At 34.8% G+C, this 20,178-nt stretch overlaps 1 long non-coding RNA gene across 1 annotated transcript; it reads left to right on the top strand.

Moving 5' to 3' along the window:
* Window positions 1-392: 392 nt before the first annotated feature.
* LOC148950240 (uncharacterized) lies at window positions 393-19,641 on the top strand. Its single transcript, XR_016141958.1, has 3 exons — window positions 393-518; window positions 10,287-10,511; window positions 18,241-19,641. It is a non-coding gene; the product is annotated as an uncharacterized LOC148950240 (long non-coding RNA).
* The last annotated feature ends 537 nt before the right edge of the window (window positions 19,642-20,178 follow it).

The following is a 20,178-nucleotide window of genomic DNA, read 5'->3' as shown; positions in this document are numbered from 1 at the left end:
TTCAGCATCAGTGGACAAACGATAGCGGTAAAAAAAATTGGTTGAAAGAAAAATTTTTTTCGCCAGATTTTCAAAATGAAAAATCATGGACACAAATAGTCAACTGGAGTTTATTAATAGTTGCATAATTGATCTCAGCTTCATTTTCAGTTTAGTTCTCAGCTCAGTAGCGGAGTCTTTCACCACAGACATCTCTGGCTGACTGTTTATTTGTATGCAAATTTTTTGGTGATGATAATGATGAAAATCGGCATCCGAAAACTATAAAATTTTTCAACCTCAAATCGATGCTGATTTCTTTTAAAATCGGCGCTGATTTGGAAATCAGTTCCCAAAATCAGCTACGTGTGCCCAGCCCTTTAGTGCTAAAAAACGGGCCTAGTGAAGAACTGAGTTAATTTTGGTCATATTCATCACTCTCCTATATTCATATCCTGTCTGACATTTTGATTAGTGTTAAGGGGTTGGTGCAAGGTATTTTCAGGTCCCTCAACAGGGATCTGAAAATTTCCGGTCTGGTAAACTTTGTTGAATATTATATAGGCCTATTGCCTTTTTGTTTAGCCTAGTTTTAAAGCATAGTGAGCCAGTAGCACAATTCTGAGAGGTTGACATATGTTACTACTCAATATCCCTAGACATTAGTAACTAGGCCTAGAGCATTCTACTCTTCTGAATAAACAGCTGTCACAAAATTTTGACTAGATGTGTTTCAACTTTGAATGTGTCTTGGAGGAAGGCTACTTGATCTCTTCTGTTTTTTGATGCTGGTAAAATTCTACTTTAGCTACTTTTGACTATCTTGGAGAGGGGTTAGGTTAAGAAAATGAAACTTTCAGGGATGGGTCTACAGGCTAAAGTATGTCCTGGGAAGATATTTTGAAGTACCCACCTCCACTCCTCCCTCTAGAGGGTCCTGACCTTTGATGACCTTTAAAAATATGTGAGTTATAGAAGTGAAACCTTGCAAAATAGATCTTCTGCTGAAATGAAGTACAGCAAAATTGTTTTCAGCTTCACAACTTTGCTCAATCCCAATCTATAAGGTTTTAAAGATATGCAAATACATTTCCTAAATTTTGGAAATAAACTTTATATGTCTTAAAATTCTGCTCAAATAATTGAAATTGCATTTTCAGAGCTAAAGCCAGAGGAAAAGAAACTGAAAATTAAGGAAAAATGTTTTTTTTTCTAAATTTCAATGGGTATAGACCAGTCATGTAGGCAAATTTCATGACCCTCTAGAGGGAGAAGGAGTGGAGGTAGGTACTTCAAAACACCTTCCCGGGACATACTTTGGCCTGTAGACCCATCCCTGAAAGTTTCATTTTCCTAACCCAACTCCATTCCAAGATAGTCAAAAGTAGCTAAAGTAGAATTTTACCAAAAAAACATGCATCCATAATCTTCCTTCTGGGAAAAAAAAATTAAAGGAGAAGCTTGAAATGTCTATCTTGGGGCTCTCTGATAAGCTGAATCTGAGGGTTTGATTTTGATTAATATTGTTTGACTTCATGTGGGTCTGTTTTATATAAGCTACCCTATTGGTAGTTTTGCAGACTTAATGACTTCCACTGATAGCCTACCTTATGTAGGCTAAGGTAAGACACCTAGTAGGCTGTGTGATTTGCTTGAATATTTCGATATAAATCTACCTCATAGTTATTATATAATAGTAGCATATACCTTTTATGTTTTTTTAAATTAGAAATACAAATTACTTGAGTGAGCACTGTTTGACAATTAAAGTCATTGGTTCTTTATACTCTAAGCAACAAATATTGTCATTTACTCTTATATACAAAGCACTATAAAGTCAAACAATAGACAATATTGTGTTTCCTTCAAACATGGAGAATGATATAGTCTTCTGTATGACTTTAAGCATCAAATTATTATAGAGAAACATGAATAAAGTTATACAAAATACTTTTTGATTTTCTCATTTAATATATGATCCACTAAAATGTCATACAAAAGAAATTACATTACCCTACTGATACATAGAGAAAACAACAAAGTCATACAGATGGCTTTTCATAGCCTAGGCCTACACAATTTCATATAAAGAGCAGCCTAAATAAAGTCATACAGATGACTTTTTAATTTATCATTCTACTATAAAGCATTATGTATAAAGTCATACAGATGACTTTTATACGTCCTGGTATTATAGAGCAAACATAAATAATGGCTTTTTATACCTCATGCTATTATAGAGCAAACATGAATAAAGTCCTACAGATGGCTTTTTACAGCAAACATAAATAAAGTCATACAGATGACTTTTTATACCTCATACTATTGTAGAGCTAACTTAAATAGTCATACAGATGACTTTATGCCTCTTGCTATTATAGAGCAAACAAAAATAAAGTCTTACAGATGACTTTTTATACCTCATACTATGAAAGAGCAAACAAAAATAAAGTCTTACATATGACTTTTTGTTATTTTCTCTATTTATCAGTGGGGTAATATAATTTTTTCTGTATGACATTTTAGTGGATCATATATTAAATAAGAAAACCAAAAAGTCTTCTGTTTGACTTTATTCATGTTTGCTCCATAAAACTATGAAGTTTAACAAGTTATCTGTAGGACTTTGTTCATGTTTGCTATATAATAGTAAGGTATAAAATTTCATCTGTATGACTTCATTCATGTTTTCTCTATTATAGTGAGATATATAAAAAATCATATGTACAGCTTTATTTTTGCTTGCTCTATAATAGCATGAGGTATAAAAAGTCATCTGTATGGCTTTATTTATGTTTGCTCTATAAAATAATGAGGCATAAAGTCATCTTTATGAATTTTTATCATTCTACATAATAGGAGAAAGTATGATATATTGTCTTCTGTTTGACTTTATACTGCATTCTATATAAAAGTAAATGACAATATTCTATCACTCAGATAAAAAGAAAAAAAATTGTATATTGCCATATGTAGGTAACCCAATTACTTTGACAAACAGCATCAATTACTGTCTACTGTAATAAATTACATTCAGAGCTGTTCAGAGGGAACAGGGCAGCCAGGGCCACTGCCTTGAGTGGCAAGGGACTATGTTGACTGTTTAGGTGGCAAGGAGGGGATGCCTGATTTGATCAAATTTTTCCCTTTAATTTGACTGCCTTTGCTTATATTTGAGTCAGGAGAGGTGAAATGTAATTATATTTTCCCTAGGCACAACTAACTCTATAAATAGCTCTGATTGCGCTTGAGAAGTAGATGGAATATTGTTATGGGCCATTTCAGAAGAGATTTCTACTTGTTTTGATAATGAACAAGTTTAACTCACAATAAAGTAAGAAGGCCAAAATTTCGGTTCCAACAATCTTTAATATTTCAAAAGTATGATAAATCAGCATCCAGCTTGCTCTTGTAATAGAAGGTAGTTTGAATTAGCATAAGAACACTAGGTTGATGCTATGTAAATATTATTTTACATCAAGTAGTTCTTAGTAGAAAACTATAAGTAAGGAGTTAGAAATTTTTAAAACACTAACAAATAATTTTCAACAGAAACTAGTGCATAAAAATTTGCCTTTAAATGCTGATTCAAAAAATATATAGGGCATATAAAATTCATCAGGTTTAATGGATGAGTGGATGAAAAAGCTATATGTTTTAGAAAATTTGACTTATTTTCAAAAAAGAATAAAGACCCACATGAAGTCAAACAATATTTATGAAAATCAAACCCTCAGATTCAGCATATCAGAGAGCCCCAAGATAGACATTTCAAGCTTCTCCTTTAATTTTTTTCCCAGAAGGAAGAATATGGATGCATGTTTGTTTTTCTTTTGTTCCCCCATAAGTGATTGCATCAGACTAGTGGGTCTTGAAATTGGGTTAGGGCTCATTTAAATGGAAATTAGATTTTCAATGTTTGTTTTTAGTGATTAAAAAGATTGTGCAGTAACCAAACTGTGATTGTTTCCCAATGAGGGCCAGGTTTACTATTAGATTTTAATTCTGGGAAAGCACATCAATTTATGAGCTTTGAAAAACGCATATTGATCTTCTCAATTGTAAAGAATGTAAAGCTGTTCTGTGGGGTATTTGTAGGCTACTTGAAAAATAATTTAGTTTAATCCATATTAGAAAAACACTAAACATTAGCAGTTATTATCTTTATTAAGTTGATTTACAAAATTTTTCATGAAATTCTGTATGGTGACTGATTTTTGGTTTGATAAACAAATAGGTTGTCTAATATGTATAATTAAACTCAGTGTTCAGACCCATTGAAATCTTTCTCTGAACTCTGGCTAAACAAGCATTGACTAAATTCTAGTTAAATCAGAAATCATGCTTTAGGGTATCAATATTCTCTAGCACAAAACAATGTTTGGTAAATTTGCAGTTTACAACGTAATTTGGCTAGGATGAAGGGGAACATGCCACTTGATGTTTTTAGGGTCTTTTTTAATCCAATAGTCACTCAGGACTTTGCCAAATTTGCCTTTGATTTTCAATTCTGAGATAGCAGATCAATTTATGACCTTTGGAAAATACACATTGATCTTCCCAGTTGTAAAAAACATAAATTTGTACTGTGGGGCATTTGTACCTGAAAAGTAATGTAGTCTGTTCTGGATAAGAGAACCAGTAAACATAAGCATTTATTGTCTTAACTAAGTATATTTACCAAATCTTTCATGAAATTATGTCCAATGACCAATGATTATGCTAGCTATTATAAAAGATGGTTGGTGGCTATTGTGTTGAGGATTGGGTTATCACATCCCTAAAAGAATGCATTTCAATACCTAAATTGTCAAACTCCCCATGGGCCTTCACACTGGTATAGTTATATAGGGGGTTATAGGAATTGATCTCTATCTCCCTCCATTTAAACCAAGACTGAATAAGGTTGAATTGGGGTTATACATCCTATGTCATTACAGACAAAAATTATTTTACATTTATTTTAATGCTTTATACTGATATGGTTTGTGATATAATTATGTGTAAGTGTTTTTCTCTTCAACAAAACTCATCAAGTTTCTGTCTTCCTTGAATATGTGAGGACCACCTTAAGTATAGACAGTGTCATGAATAAAGGACAAGTTATAAATGTGATGATTTTTGGATCAGTACAAGTATTTTCTTATCTGTGATTAATGGACTTGATATCTCTTTTGACTGAATTAATGGACTTGTAAGCAGTGATTGAATGCTGGATTTATTAACGAAACTGCAATAGCCCAGATTTATCAACTTAACTACAGCAGCCTGGATTCATCTACATCTACCTACCATGGGCGTAGGCAGCATATTGTCTAGGGGAGGGGCAGTTGATAGTGTGATGGGGGGGCCTTTTATCAACTGCTTTTCCAACTATCTGCTTTTTCAGCCATATCTAACGTAAATTTGAAGGTCTCGGGGGGGGCCAGCGGCCCCCCGGCCCCCCCCCCCCAACACCCATGCTACCTACTTCTCCTAACCCTAGAACCAAAGGCCTGTTTCAAGGCCAACAAATTTGAAAAATGAATACTCATTGTGAATAATCAGAATACATTTCTTTTCAGGTTTTTTTTTTGGCTAAATACCAACATTTTTGTCCAACTTGCAAAAGTAACAGATATGTATATATTTTCCTGATTTCAAATATTTACTGAGGTTTTACTCAACCTTGATCAATATAGTTTCAGAAGAAGTCCAAGCCCTATAAAATATAAAATTTCCATCAAGTTAACCACCTGTATTAGAGGAGTTTTAACTCCTATTTCTGAACAATATGAAAAAAATATTCTAGAGATTAACTTTAAAATGCATGAAAGATTTTGTTGTTACATCAATTGTATTAAGTAAAGAGGCACTTACAAAAAGACTTCTATGCATGAAAAACACTCATCAATTAATGAAACATTTATAAAAACAACTTCTATGCACCAAGAAACCCAATATAGGGGCCACTTGACTCAGGGAATCTCTCTCTAATCTTCATGTAAACACAGGATGGAAGGGGAACTCTGATCCTTTCTCCAAGATAATTATAGACAATCCTGAAAAATTGCATGTAGGCAATGTACCTCATCCATCTTAAAAAAGAGAAAAAGGAAATACAACTACTCTTTCACAAATCTAAAAATCCATCAATAGTAGGGGTTTATTTACTAGTAGCAATTACTCCATATATTTCTGACTTTTTCAAGTTGTAAGGAGGCCTCTTTTTGTGTAAATTTAGTAACTCAATTTCAGTAAAAGTTGGAATCCCCTTTGCTGGAATCCCAACTTACCAGTTGATTTATCAAAGGTTTGAGCCTTACAGATGGTTCAAGGTAACCCTTGGATTTTTTCTGATTAATTAAGAGATACGTGATCTAATTAAAATTGATTAGAAAAGGGCAGAGATCACCCTGGTAAATAACTCAAGATTTTGTTAGATTTTATTCCATTTAGTGGTTCGTCTCATAGTTTCGTCTTTATATTTCATTTTAGTTAAGGCTGGGTCTGTCTAAATTAAGGATAAACTTTATTAAAGAATAAAATAATCTAAGATTAATTAAATTTAAAAACTCAAATGACCTTCCCAAAAACGTAAAATCTGTGGAATAAGCTTTGAATAGCCTAAGGTTTAGGTGAAAAAACCTAAAACAAGGAGTTGAAGCTATAAGAGCTTTTTTGCGTCCCCTATTTCAGCCTAGTGTCTCTTGGAACTTAAGCTTAGTGTTTAGAATAGATCTCACACCCAGAAATTGGATTTCCCTGGACTACAGTTTTGCGTACCCCCTACTTGTATCCTTCTAACATTATAAAGAAGTCTGAATCCAAGAGGAGAACCCTATATTTTACTTGTCCTTTACCTGCCTAATCCTTTCCCAGCTGTAAATACAAATGGTGGTCTTGATGTTACACAGAGAGACTAAGAAAAAAGGAGTACTATTGGACACACAAAGAGTTTAAGATCTTTCCAGTTGAGGGAAATTCAATCCAGAATCTTTCCTATTGAAGTTTAAGATTTGCCCGAGATCCAAGGAACACTGATTCCTTCTACAAGAAATAACTGTAAGATACCTTGTTTTGGGTACTGAGAAATTTGTAACCAATTGATGTGGTTATTCCTATTTAAGTTTTGCCCATTTTCAAACCCCTTTGATTTCCCTTCTTGGAGTACCTTAACTAATCAAATAAAACTCGTAAATTTGGTGCTTCCATTTTTAACCAAATTAGCAGGGTTTACCTAATTTGATAATTTAGATCTAAAGACTCTTAAGACAATAGACCCAAGCCTTAACTAATTAGCCAAGTGTAATTTAGTCAGCTAGAATTTCAGTAGGCCCTAAACCTAAGATAATCCCTTTTTTTGGTGAACGGCATGTAGACACTAGAAGACCGACAGACACACACACAATATAAGACTATTCAACTCTGAAGAGAGCCATTGGAAGGTTTACATAATTAGAATTACAATGTTTCTCCTCTTTTATTAAATTTACTAATAAAATTTATTTGTCACAGAATTTTGAGTACCAATTCCAACTACTGCCTCAGTTTATCATGCTACCAATTTACTGATTGTTCCTTTAAGAACTCTGGGTAGCAAGATTTATAAATAGAATTTAAAGCATTCAGAAGGTACGTTTAGAGGGATAAGTTTACCCAGAGCCTGCTTAGAGCAACGATCAGACTGAGTTTCTAGTCCTAAAAATAGGGCAATCTCAAAATCTTACAGGTGCAATGGAAGGGGAGGATTTTATATAGAATACATTCTAGCCCATAAGAAAAATTCTCTACCTGGGGATCAAGAAATAGAAAACTATTTAAGTTGTAAAAAACAGACCAGACTCTTGGAGATAGTTTGTGCACAGTTGTAAATAACCGGTGATATTCTGTCACTTAGAAACAATACCTTAGTTCCTCTTGGTTTACTAACTACAATAACCAACTATACTTGAATAATGGGGGTTACTAACTTTGCTTGAATAACACTTATTTACTTACTAGTTTTTGTTGTATGTAAGTGAAGCATTAAACTGGGTCTTGTACTGCCAATATGCAGCCCTAAGAACCCATGGCTCCTGGCAATTTAGACAAAAAGCAGAGTGATGTGTGATGCACAGAGGGATGCAAGGTGTGGTTGATGGTGCATCTGGATCCTTGTAGCTCTCTAGGAAGCCTTTTACTCTTTGTTGTTCTTGGCACCAGACATTTTCAGTATTTACTGACCAGACTTTGCATTGGAGACATGAACACCTTCAAGAGAACCAATTGTAGTATTTGTTCCAATTGTAGTTCAGGAAACTTGGTGGTCATATGTCAATCCTAAAACTTAGTCAACCTACCTGAGAATTTATGTGGCCAGGAAAATTAGGCTTAGGATGCTTCTTCATCAGCAAGTTCAGTAGATGTTGTCTGTTATGAGTCAACCCAAAAATCTTTGGGTTGCCATCTCTATTGTTATTCAAGTGGACTTTCTAAGTAGGCCTGTCTGTCTAGAGTCTAAGTCAGTTTGACCAAGTTTTAGGATTGACATGACCACTAAGTCAACTGGACTTGCAGTCTTCAGTCAGACAACCCAATTTATAAGCCAAGACAGTTGCATTAACACAAAATTAATTAAAAGTTGGTTGACCAACAAGTCAATAAAGGCAAACAAGATATCTAAGCCTAAATAGGCCCACCTGTCAGGTGAGTGAAATTATGTTAGGTTAGGACCCAATTTTATAAGCTCAGACAGTTACACTAAAACAGAATTAATTGAAAATTGGTTGACTGAAAAGTTGCCTGGCCTTGTGTGCAAACAAGTGGCATAGGGTCCTCCCACCTAAAGTCTTAGACAGGCAACCCAGTTTATAAGCTCAGACAGTTACACTAACACAAAATTCATTCAAAATTGATTGACCCAACAAGTTGCCTGGATTTGCAGGTGAACAAGTGACATAAGATCTGCCTGCCTATGGTCTCAGGTAAGGGCAGCTGAGTTTTAGGATTAAAATATGAACACCAAATTGCCTGGACTGACGGGCAAACCAGCAACCGTAATAATAATGGATTGAATTTTCAGAATATATATCCTATAGGCCTTCTAAAAATTATGGGTATTTACTAGTGAAAAGGATGTCACAATGATAATACTAAAGAAATGCAAGAAAAAAAGGTACTGTTCTAATACCTGGGGAACATGCGACAAGTGAAGTTTGGTTAATGCTAGTGAAATAAAACAAAATAGGATAAAAATATACTATTTTTGAACAAACACCTATCTCAAAATTTCTATCAGATGCATTTGGGGAAAATACGATGTGTTGGAGGAGGGGTGTTAGCTGCCCTCTGATCACTTTGGCTTTTTAAAGAGTACTAGAAGATCTGATTTCTAATCCAATGAGCCCCCTCCGAAGTCTGTTCAACGAACCTTTCCATCAAAACCTTATAGGCCCTCGGTGCATGGCTTATAACTCTTGCCCTGGGTGCTGTGGGGGGGGGTGTATATATATATATATATATATATATATATATATATATATATATATATATATATATATATATATATATATATATATATATATATATATATATATATATATATATATATATATATATATATATATATATATATATATATATATATATATATATATATATATATATATATATATATATATATATATATATATCATCCTCAATATAATTTTCGGACCATTCAACTACGCTGAACAAAAAGACTATCTTAAATGATTGGCTGTGTTTGGGGAAATGCTGGATGTGGGAGGGCTGGGAACCCCTCCAGTCACTTGACTATTAAAGAGGGCACTTGTCCTTTCAATTTCCAATCGAACAAGCCCATTTCGAAGTTTCTACAACAACAAATGGCCATCTGAAATATTCATCCAATGTATTTTGTGAAAATAGGACGCGTGTGTGGGGGGGGGAGGTACCTACCCTCCAATCATTTTGACTCTTAAATGGGATACTAAAACTTCTTATTACCAATCCAATGAGCCCCTTCCGAAGTTTATACGACCACCATTTCTATAAGTAGCCTATATGCACTAGCCTCTCAATTTCCGATCGAATGATTTCTTTTTTAAGTTTATACGACAACTCCTTCTAAGCGCCCTAGTCTTAAAAAAAAAACATTGTGACTGACCACGTTGTTATTTACTTAGATGAAGATTAATATTTTATTCGTGATTTGCTTATTATAGTTTTATTTAATAGTGTTATTGTGTCTATTATTATTATCATTTAAACAAATGCTTGAATGTGTTGTGTAAAACTTGTAAATTCTTTTGTTAATCAATATAATTCATATTGATTTTGATTTCTAGCTTCAGAATTGTTGTGTGGATGTATTAGTAAGTCCATTTAAAGGAACAATTTCATCTGAATGCCAATATCTATCAAGCCACATTGAAACGGAAGAATTTCGATTACTCTTCTTGCTTAGCAGACATGAACTTAGAGGAACAGACTATATGCTACCAGATTTAGAAGATCATATGTTTAAATCTGGGCTTTTATATATGAAGAAAAATGCAAGCAAAATAAATAAGGTATCTAAGTTAATCCATAGTTTACTGTTATTATTCCTTAAATAAGTAAATGGAAATTGGTGTATTTAATAATTACAGAGGATTGTCTTGTGTGGTAAGGTGAAGTACCATAGCCCCCAGAGGGGGTATGTGGATAACTGGGTTGAGTCGATAGGGTGACTTATAACTATGGTAGCATCCTAATTTTTGGGTCCCCAGGGTAGCATCCTATGTCCCCAGGGTATAACTTATAACCCTTGCCCTGAGGGCATCCTTAACAACCTAATTTTCAAAACTTTCAACTACGTTGAACAAAATGGCTATTTCAAAACTTTTATTGAATGTGTTTGGGGAAATGGTGGTCGTGAGAGGGGGTTAGTTGCTCTCCATTCACTTTCGGCTATTAAAAAGGGCACTAGCCCTTTCAATTTCCATGCAAATCAGCCCTTTTTGAAGTTTCTACGACAACACTTTCTTAAAAAAAAACCTTATGAGCCCCCAGGGTATAACTTATAACCCTTGCCCTGAGGGCTCTGAGGAGGTTATCATCCTCTAAGACCTAAACTCCAGAACTTTCAACTAAGTTGAACAAAATGGCTATCTCAAAATTTTGATTGGATGTGTTTGGATAAATGGTAGGTGTAGAATGGGTGTTAGTTGCCTTCCAATCACTTTCGACTATTCATAAGGGCGCTAGTCATTTCAATTTCCAATCGAATGAGCCCCTTTTGAAGTTTCTACGGCAACGCTTTCTATGAAAACCTTATATGCCCCCAGGGCATAACTTATAACCCTGCATAACTTATAAATGGTGGGCGTGGAAGGGGTGTTATTTGCCTTCCAATCACTTTCGACTATTAAAAAGGGCACTATACAACGAAACAATAATAAAAAAAGAGAAAAACGAGGATTATACAAGCCAGTGAAACATATGAACTAAAATGCAAATCTGCAGTTCGGATCTGCAGTTAATTGTCCTTGTCCATACATAGAAAGGTTATATCTCGCTTGGGAATGATCCAAAAGTCTTGACAAAAAGAACCCTAATTTGTAGAAAATGGCAGTTTGCACACGAGACAAATACCTAGGCCAGTTCTCGTAAAAATATCATCGTTCTTTTTTTGTTTTTTAAGTTTTCTATAATGTTTGATGACATCAGACTACTTGTATGGAACTCGACTCAACCATCCCTTCTTGCGTGTGTGTTAATAGCATCATTTTTAGTTTTGGGAGACTTTTTTCCTTAATTAATTAAAAAAACTTTTTCCACAAAATAAGTTATTCAAAGAAAAGTAAAGAACTCCATTAGACAAAAAATGAGCAAAAATAAAATCGAATAATCTACCAAGTGTGAATCTACCACAAATCAGCATCGATAAATAAATAAAACCCAAAACGAGCAGAAATTACAATAAATAACCGAGTCAAACTCAAAACGAGCAGAAATTAACATAAGTTGGGCTCAAAACCCCTATGCCTTTCCAAGGCCAGAATATAAGTTGCACTTTACTGAAAAAAATATAAATGTTTTTACTTTTAATAAATCAAAAGTAAACTTTAATAAATCAAAAAATATTAAGATTTTGCTTACTAAATATCAGTAAATGTATATTAAACTGACAATGCACATTCATCTTAATTTTTTTCAGTAAAGTGCAAATTATGTTCTGGGCTTGGGAAGGCATAGGGCTTTTGAGCCCAACTTATGTTAATTTCTAATCGTTTTGAGTTTGACTCCCTGATTTATTGTAGTTTCTGCTCCTTTTGGGTTTCATTTATTTATCGATGCTGATTTGTAGTAGTTTCACTCTTGGTAGATTATTTGATTTTATTTTTGCTCTTTTTTTGTCTAATAGAGTTCTTTACTTTTCTTTGAAAAACTTATTTTGTGGAAAAAGTTTTTTTTAATTAATTTCTGTTCGTTTTATATTGACATAGTCTTTTCAGACAAAAAGAAAATAATACTTTAAATCTTTTCGTTTTTTAAGAATTTATAGTTTGGCCTTCTATTTGTATGCTGGAGAAAATTTTTTAACAACATACACTCTCTTAAAAATCTGGACACAAATATTAGTGTTTAATTTTGTTTCATACCTCCTCTAGTTGACCTGAAATGGAAAACTTGATACGATTTGCAAAAAAATCGGTTTACTTTCTTTGATAGTTTGGATTCACTTATGCTATTTTGATTTGGTTAAATTTTAAGAGCAGAAGCAGCCCCAAAAGTTTGAACATAATACCTTCAGTCGTTCTTGGAATACCGCTGAGATGCCTTATAGGGAATTAGCATTTACATAGTGCATTTTGATTTAATCTTATGGCAACATTTAGTTTTTAAACATAAAGTCAAATGGGAGGGTGGTCGTGGGAAGGGGATTAGTTTCCCTCCAATTACTTTCGACTATTAAAAAGGGCATCAGCCCTTTCTATTTTCAATCGAATGAGCCCTTTTGAAGTTCCTACGACAACTCCTTTGATACAAAGTGTCCTGTCCTAAACAACAACAAAAAAATAATACATTATATCCTCATCGATCTTTACTATAAAAATGTCAAGCCTTCAACGTACTTTCGACTATTAAAAAGGGCACTTGGCCTTTCGAATTCCAATCAAATGAGCCTTTTTCGAGTATCTACGACAACACTTCCTATAAACACCTCATATGTCCCCAGGGCATAAATTACAACTCTTACCCTAAGGGCTGTGAGGGTGATTGTCATCCTCTAAAACTGAATTTCCAAAACTTTCAACTACGTTACACAAAATGGCTATCTCAAAATTTTGATTGGATGGGTCTTGGAAAATAGTGGGCGTGAGAGGGGCGTTTGTCTTTCTCCAATCCCTTTCAACTATTAAAAAAGGCACTAGCCCTTTCAATTTCCAATCAAATGAGCCCTTTTGAAGTTTCTACGACAACGCTTTCAATAAAAACCTTATATGCCCCCAGGGGATAACATAACCCTCGCCCTGAGGGCTGCGGGGGGGGTGTCATCCTCACAGTCCTAATTTCCCTCTCAATTTCCAATTGAATGAGCCCCTTTTGAAGTTTTTACGACTACTCTATCATTAAAAACCTTATATGCCCCTGGGCATAACTTACAACCTTTGCCCTGGGGATTTTCGGGGGTTTGTCATCTTTAAATACATAATTTCCAGAACTTTCAACTACGTTGAACAAAATGGCTATCTCTAAGCTTTGACTGAATGCGTTTGGGGAAATGATGGGCCTGAGAGGGGGGTTAATTACTCTCCATTCACTTTCGACTATTAAAAAGGGCAATTTCAATTTCCAATCAAATGAGCCCCTTTTGAAATTTCTTCAACAACTTTCTATGTACACCTTATATGCCCCCAGGGCACAAATTACAACCCTTGCACTGAAAGCTCTTATGGGGTTTTTATTCTAAAAGACCTAATGTCCAGAACTTTTGACTACGTTGACGAAAATGGATGTCTCAAAATTTTGATTTAATGTGTTTGGGTTAATGGTGGGCGTGAGAGGGGGGTTAATTGCCCATTTCAATAAAAAAACCTTATATGCCCCAGGGCATAACTTATAACCCTTGCCCTGAAGACTATGGGGAGAGTGTCCTGCTCAAAGGTATAATTTCCTGAACTTTAACTGCGTGAAACAATATGGCTATCTCAAAATTTTGATTGGATGTGTTTGGGGAAATGGTGGGCGTGGAAAGGGTGTTACTTGCCTTCCAATTAATTTCGACTATTAAAAAGGGCTCAAGCTATTTCAATTTCTATCAAATGAGCCCTTTTTGAAGTTTCTACGACAACGCGTTCTATAAAAATTGTATATACCCCCAGGGCATAACTTACAACCCTTGTCCTGAGAGCTGTGAGGAGGTTGTTATCCTCAAAGACCTAATTTCCAGAACTTAAAACTGCGTTGAACAAAATGACTATCTCACAATTTTGATTAGATGTGTATGGGGGAATGATGGGCGTAGGGGGGGGGGGCTAGTTGCCCTCCAATCACTTTCGACTATATAAAAGGGTACTAGCCCTTAGAATTTCCAATCGAATGAGCCTGTTTTGAAGTTTCTACGACAACGCCTTCTATAAAAACATTATATGCCCCCAGGCGATAACTTAAAACCCTCGCCCTGAGGGTTGTGAGGGAGTGTCCTCCTCGTAAACATATTTTCTATCTGGAAAACAACTACGCTGACCAAAATGATTATCTCAAAATTTTGATTGGATGTGTTTGGGGGAATGATGGGCGTGGGGGGGGGGCTTGTTGCCCTCCAATCACTTTTGACTATTTGAAACGGCGCTGGCCCTTTGAATTTCCAATCAAATGAGCCTGTTTTGAAGTTTCTACGACAACGCCTTCTATAAAAACCTTATATGCCCCCAGGCCATAACATAAAACCCTTGCCCTGTGGGTTGTGGGGGAGTGTCCTCCTCAGAAACATATTTTCTTACTGGAAATCCACTACGCTGAAAAAAATGGCTATCTCAAAATTCCGATTGGATGTGTTTGGGGGAATGATTGGCGTGAGGAGGGGGGGCTAGTTGGCCTCCAATCACTTTTGACTATGAAAAACGGCGCTAGCCCTTTGAATTTCCAATCAAATGAGCCTGTTTTGAAGTTTCTACGACTACGCCTTCTATAAACACCTTATATGCCCCCCAGGCGATAACTTAAAACCATTGCCCTTAGGGTTGTGTAGGAGTGTTCTCCTCAAAAATATATATTCTATCTGGAAATCATCTACCCTGAACAAAATGGCTATCTCAAAGTTTTGATTGGATGTCTTTTGTGGGGGGGGGGATAGTTGCCCTCCAATCACTTTCGACTACTAGCCCTTTGAATTTCCAATTGAATGTGCCTGTTTTGAAGTTTCTACGACAACGCCTTCTATAAAAACCTTATATGCCCCCCAGGCGATAACTTAAAACCCTTGCCCTTAGGGTTGTGGAGGAGTGTTCTCCTCAAAAATATATATTCTATCTGGAAATCATCTACCCTGAACAAAATGGCTATCTCAAAGTTTTGATTGGATGTCTTTTGTGGGGGGGATAGTTGCCCTCCAATCACTTTCGACTACTAGCCCTTTGAATTTCCAATTGAATGTGCCTGTTTTGAAGTTTCTACGACAACGCCTTCTATAAAAACCTTATATGCCCCCAGGGCATAAATTAAAACCATGCCCTGAGGGTTGTGGACGAGTTTCCTCCTCAAAAACATATTTTCTATGTGGAAATCAAATACGCTGAACAAAATGACTATCTGAAAATTTTGTTGGGATTAATTTGGGGGAATGATGGGCGTGGGGCGGGGGGTAGTTGCCCTCCAATCACTTTTGACTATTAAAAATGGTACTAGCCCTTTACTTTCCAAACGAATGAGCCTGGTTTGAAGTTTCTGCGACAATGCCTTCTATAAAAACCGTAATATCATAAAGAACAGGACTTAAAACACGGCACTCATGAGTTGACTTTGTGGGTCCCCCCACAAAATCAAAAACAAACTTCCTATCTGTACCTAAGCTCCGTGTAACACTCGGGCTCTAGTAAATGAGTGAGTGGTGGGGTTTCGAAACATGTTGGGCGTGGGGGGAGGGGGGGCTAGTTGCCCTCCAATCACTTTCGACTATTAAAAAGGTCACTAGCCACTCCAATTTCCAGTTGAATGAGCCGTTTTCGAAGTTTCTACGACAACTCCTTCGATGCGAAGTGCCCGGGTATGGAGAAACCAAAAACACATTGTGCCCACATCGTTCTTTACGTTTAACCAAGACTAATTCCACCATTTTTTAGACCTTGTTGCTTTAACAGCAATGAATTTTTTAAGGACATTTATTTATTTGGATCCTAATTGACATTCATTGCGGACACCCGCGATTTTCCATTGAGTTTCTATAGAAGTTTTCCATTGGAAGGAATGGGGGAGGGTTTTAGATTAGGCTTTTTGGTATGTCAATAATTTCGAATATGGGAAGATTGTGCGTTTTATGTTAAGTTTTTGTTTTACTGAGGGGGGGGGCCCACCCTTTTTCTATATTTGTACTTGCGATAATTTCATCGTGTAATCCTGTGATAGTTTTATGATAGTTATTTTGTGATATTTGTGATAGTTTTTTCTCACGAATCAACGTTCTCGACTTCCTTCGATCTAAGATTGACCTTTCTTTAATATGAGAACATTTTGTGCTAGCAGATGAAACTTTTAGAAATAGATCTAGTGCCCAAATCAGGGCCCATGAAGGTATTGTCTAGAACCTGCCCACTGTTTTTCCATAGGTAAGCTTTAAAATTTTTTACGAAAATAGATTATAACTTGAAAAATAAAATAAATTTGGCAGTTAAATTCCATCTCAAGTCTTAATGCCAAATCCCACATACAAAGCAAATCAGACTCTAATCTCAACCAAACAATGGCTCTCTTTTGTTATTTTTCCTGTTCAAGACTTTTTTCTCAAAATCTTCACCAATATGGTGATATCAGGGGGTGAGAAAGAAGGAGCTAAAACACTTATAGGCACTCATTCAGGCAATATAATCGTTTCTAAAAGGTACATACACCTAGCACTACAATTTTTCAGGTTAGTAACATAGCCCCTTATCTATATTTTAGCGATAGATTAAATAGCAATATGGCTAATAAAACATCATCATAAACTATATTAAGGAGTTCATTTTGTAGAAAATAATATATATATATATATATATATATATATATATATATATATATATATATATATATATATATATATATATATATATATATATATATATATATATATATATATATATATATATATATATATATATATATATATATATATATATATATATATATATATATATATATATATATATATATATATATATATATATATATATATATATATATATATATATATATATATATATATATATATATATATATATATCAACTCCTCGACCCTCAACTGAAAAATCTCATTGATGGGTAATAAAAAGAAATTTCACTGTTTTATCCTGCATTCCAAAATTGAGTAATCAAACAGGAAGCACCATTATTACCCCCTTTAAATATCTTTTGCAGGTTTTCAGGGAGACAATAAAAATTAAGAAACGATTTTTTTTTTCTTGTATAGAATGTTAGTTGTTTTGCTTTACCTTGTCATCTAGAGTTGACAATATGGGAAAAACGAGAAGGTTATGTTTGTTTTCGTGGAAAGTCTAAGAAGCTTATCGTCAATCCTAAATTTTATTTCCCAGGATTTACTACTAGGATCCTAGGATTTACTACTTACTTTGAATTTATAATTTACATTGAAAATATCTGTTAAAACAAAGCAGATGAAACTTATATTGTAATCCGGGCTATTTGAAAATTTGCTATCGATTCAATTTTGGTATTTTTCGGGTCATAAATTTGGCTCTCATAAATGCACAAAAAATTGCTATTAAGTCATCCCTCTAAATGAGCCAGGCTAGAAACTTATCCACGTCTTATCAATGTGCAATATTTAATAGCCCTGACTCATTATGTTAGTTTGGTTTACTTAGGAAACTATATTATTGAAAAGGAGAGAGTGAATATACGATATTATTGAAAACTTTCCAAATCACGGAGTTGATGAAAACACATTTTTTAAAGAGTAGAACTGATTCTTCTTGAAATCCTTAATTTGGAAAGTATAACCTCTAGCAACGGCACCGTCACATCAATATGGTTCATGAAAGCTAGGAACTGTACAGGAACGTTTACTTATTTATCAAAATTAATTTTTTTATCCTTTAGAAAGCCAACGCCACTGAAACAGCTGATGACGGTTCAGAAAGCAAAACTGCGAGGAAGAATAGAAACAGTGACGCATCCTCCTTAATGAAAAGAGTTAAAAGAAGGCGCACTGAAGACGCTGTGGTAAGTGCAATATGTATATGGTTGGTACTTTGGGGTTTGTCTGATATAGAGAGCTAATTTTTAATTGGTTATATCTCTGAGAAATGTAGGTTTTCCGCACAGGAAAACGTGTTAAACCACAAAAGGACTACGTTGATTTGATGCGTTAAAGTCTGTAATGGCAAGGCATAAAAATTACAAGATTTGCTATTTGTGCTATATCTATCATTTATTTATTAATGCGAAAACGTTAAGTGATCTTCATGATAACGGTTTGTAACTTTTCATCAGTAAAATCCTATACCGCTATTGCCCTTGCCCTCCGTTTTTATTGATTTTCTCCCAAAAGGGGTTAACACGGCCAGACGAAAAAAAAACTGAACTAAACTAGTATAAAGATTTGTTTGCAGACAAAACGCGCTATCACGTGGTAGCCGTTAGACTTTTATGAAAATATCTATTAAACAGTTCTGATGATTTTTATAAAAATTATGACCTTTCTCACTTTTCACCCTTCGGAGGACCATTTTGTCTATAATATTTATTATTTACATATTCTTTTTGAAGGTCAACTGAAATTTATAATGAATTTGATGCTCCAAACGTAATTTATCTTTTTTTCCGCTTTGTATGCCTGATTATGAACACCTTTTGTCGACTATGTATTGAGCAGATATACATCGATTTCAAATGATTTAGCTCTCAAACGATTTCAAATGATTCAGCTCTCTCAATGAAACTTTCAAATTGTCAATGACCAGCTTTCAGTTTGTGTGGACTGTACTGCATATGGCAGGGCACATTGTAAGCTACTCTTGTGCCTTTTCTATTTTAAATATACTATAATATTCATGTTGTGGGCAAAACGTGCCTCTGTGTGGCAGTATTTCTAAAAAACCTCAACCTCCAACGGATATCATCCCTTTAGTGGGTGATAAGAAAGTTTTTACTGTTTTGCCCTATTTTCGCAAATTAGGTGACAAATTGCAAAGAATACTTAAAAAACATAACTTAAATGTTACCTTCAAAAGTTCTAATAAAATCCAGAACTATTTTAACAGTGGTAAAGATAAAACGAGCTCTATTTTGGGCAGTGGTGTTTATAGGGTTCCATGTTCTTGCGGCTGTTTCTATGTTGGAAGAAACCATCAGCAATTGGGGGAGAGATTGTTGGAACACAGGTCCTCAATCGACAAAGCTATGGAGCTATGCCAAAGGCCTGAGACTTTTGATTCCGCCTTGGCTCAGCATGTGTATGACAACCCGCACCATTTCGTTTTATTCGATAACACCTCCATTATTGCCCCTGTTGAAGGCCTCATCCAAGTTTTCAGGGAGGCAGTTGAGATAAAAAAGAACATTCACCGAAAGGTTGCTCTCAATAGAGACACGGGAGAAACCTATTTTAGCTCCATTTATAATGAATTAATTAATTCTGATCGTCTTTACTTAAATATTAAAAAAAATCACATTTTGCAACCTAACCAAATCTTTGATAATGTTTTACCTGGAAAGCGTTTAGTTTTAAAAAATGCTCTGTATAAAATAAAAAATTGAATTCCCATTCAGTACTGTATTTTTTCATTCAGGTACCTTTTCACCGTTACATGGAGAGGGTCTTCGACTTTTAGTTACGCCTCGTTTCAAGGTTTGGATTTTTTTTCTTTATAGTATCCATAGAGTTTTATTAGTAATTTTGATGTTATTATCCTGCACTGAGGACGGTCAAGCGGAGGTCTTGACCGAAATATTTGCATTTTAGTTCATATGTTTCACTGGCTTCTATAATCTTCTTTTTTCTCTTTTTTTATTATTGGATCGTTGTATCATGATTAG

Source organism: Artemia sp. Qi Xiang Cuo, chromosome 7 (genome assembly GCF_049724085.1).
Source record: "Artemia sp. Qi Xiang Cuo chromosome 7, ASM4972408v1, whole genome shotgun sequence".
NCBI lineage: Eukaryota > Metazoa > Arthropoda > Branchiopoda > Anostraca > Artemiidae > Artemia > Artemia sp. Qi Xiang Cuo.
Note: the sequence above shows the minus strand (reverse complement) of the source record. Positions and strands in the feature narration are given on the sequence as shown.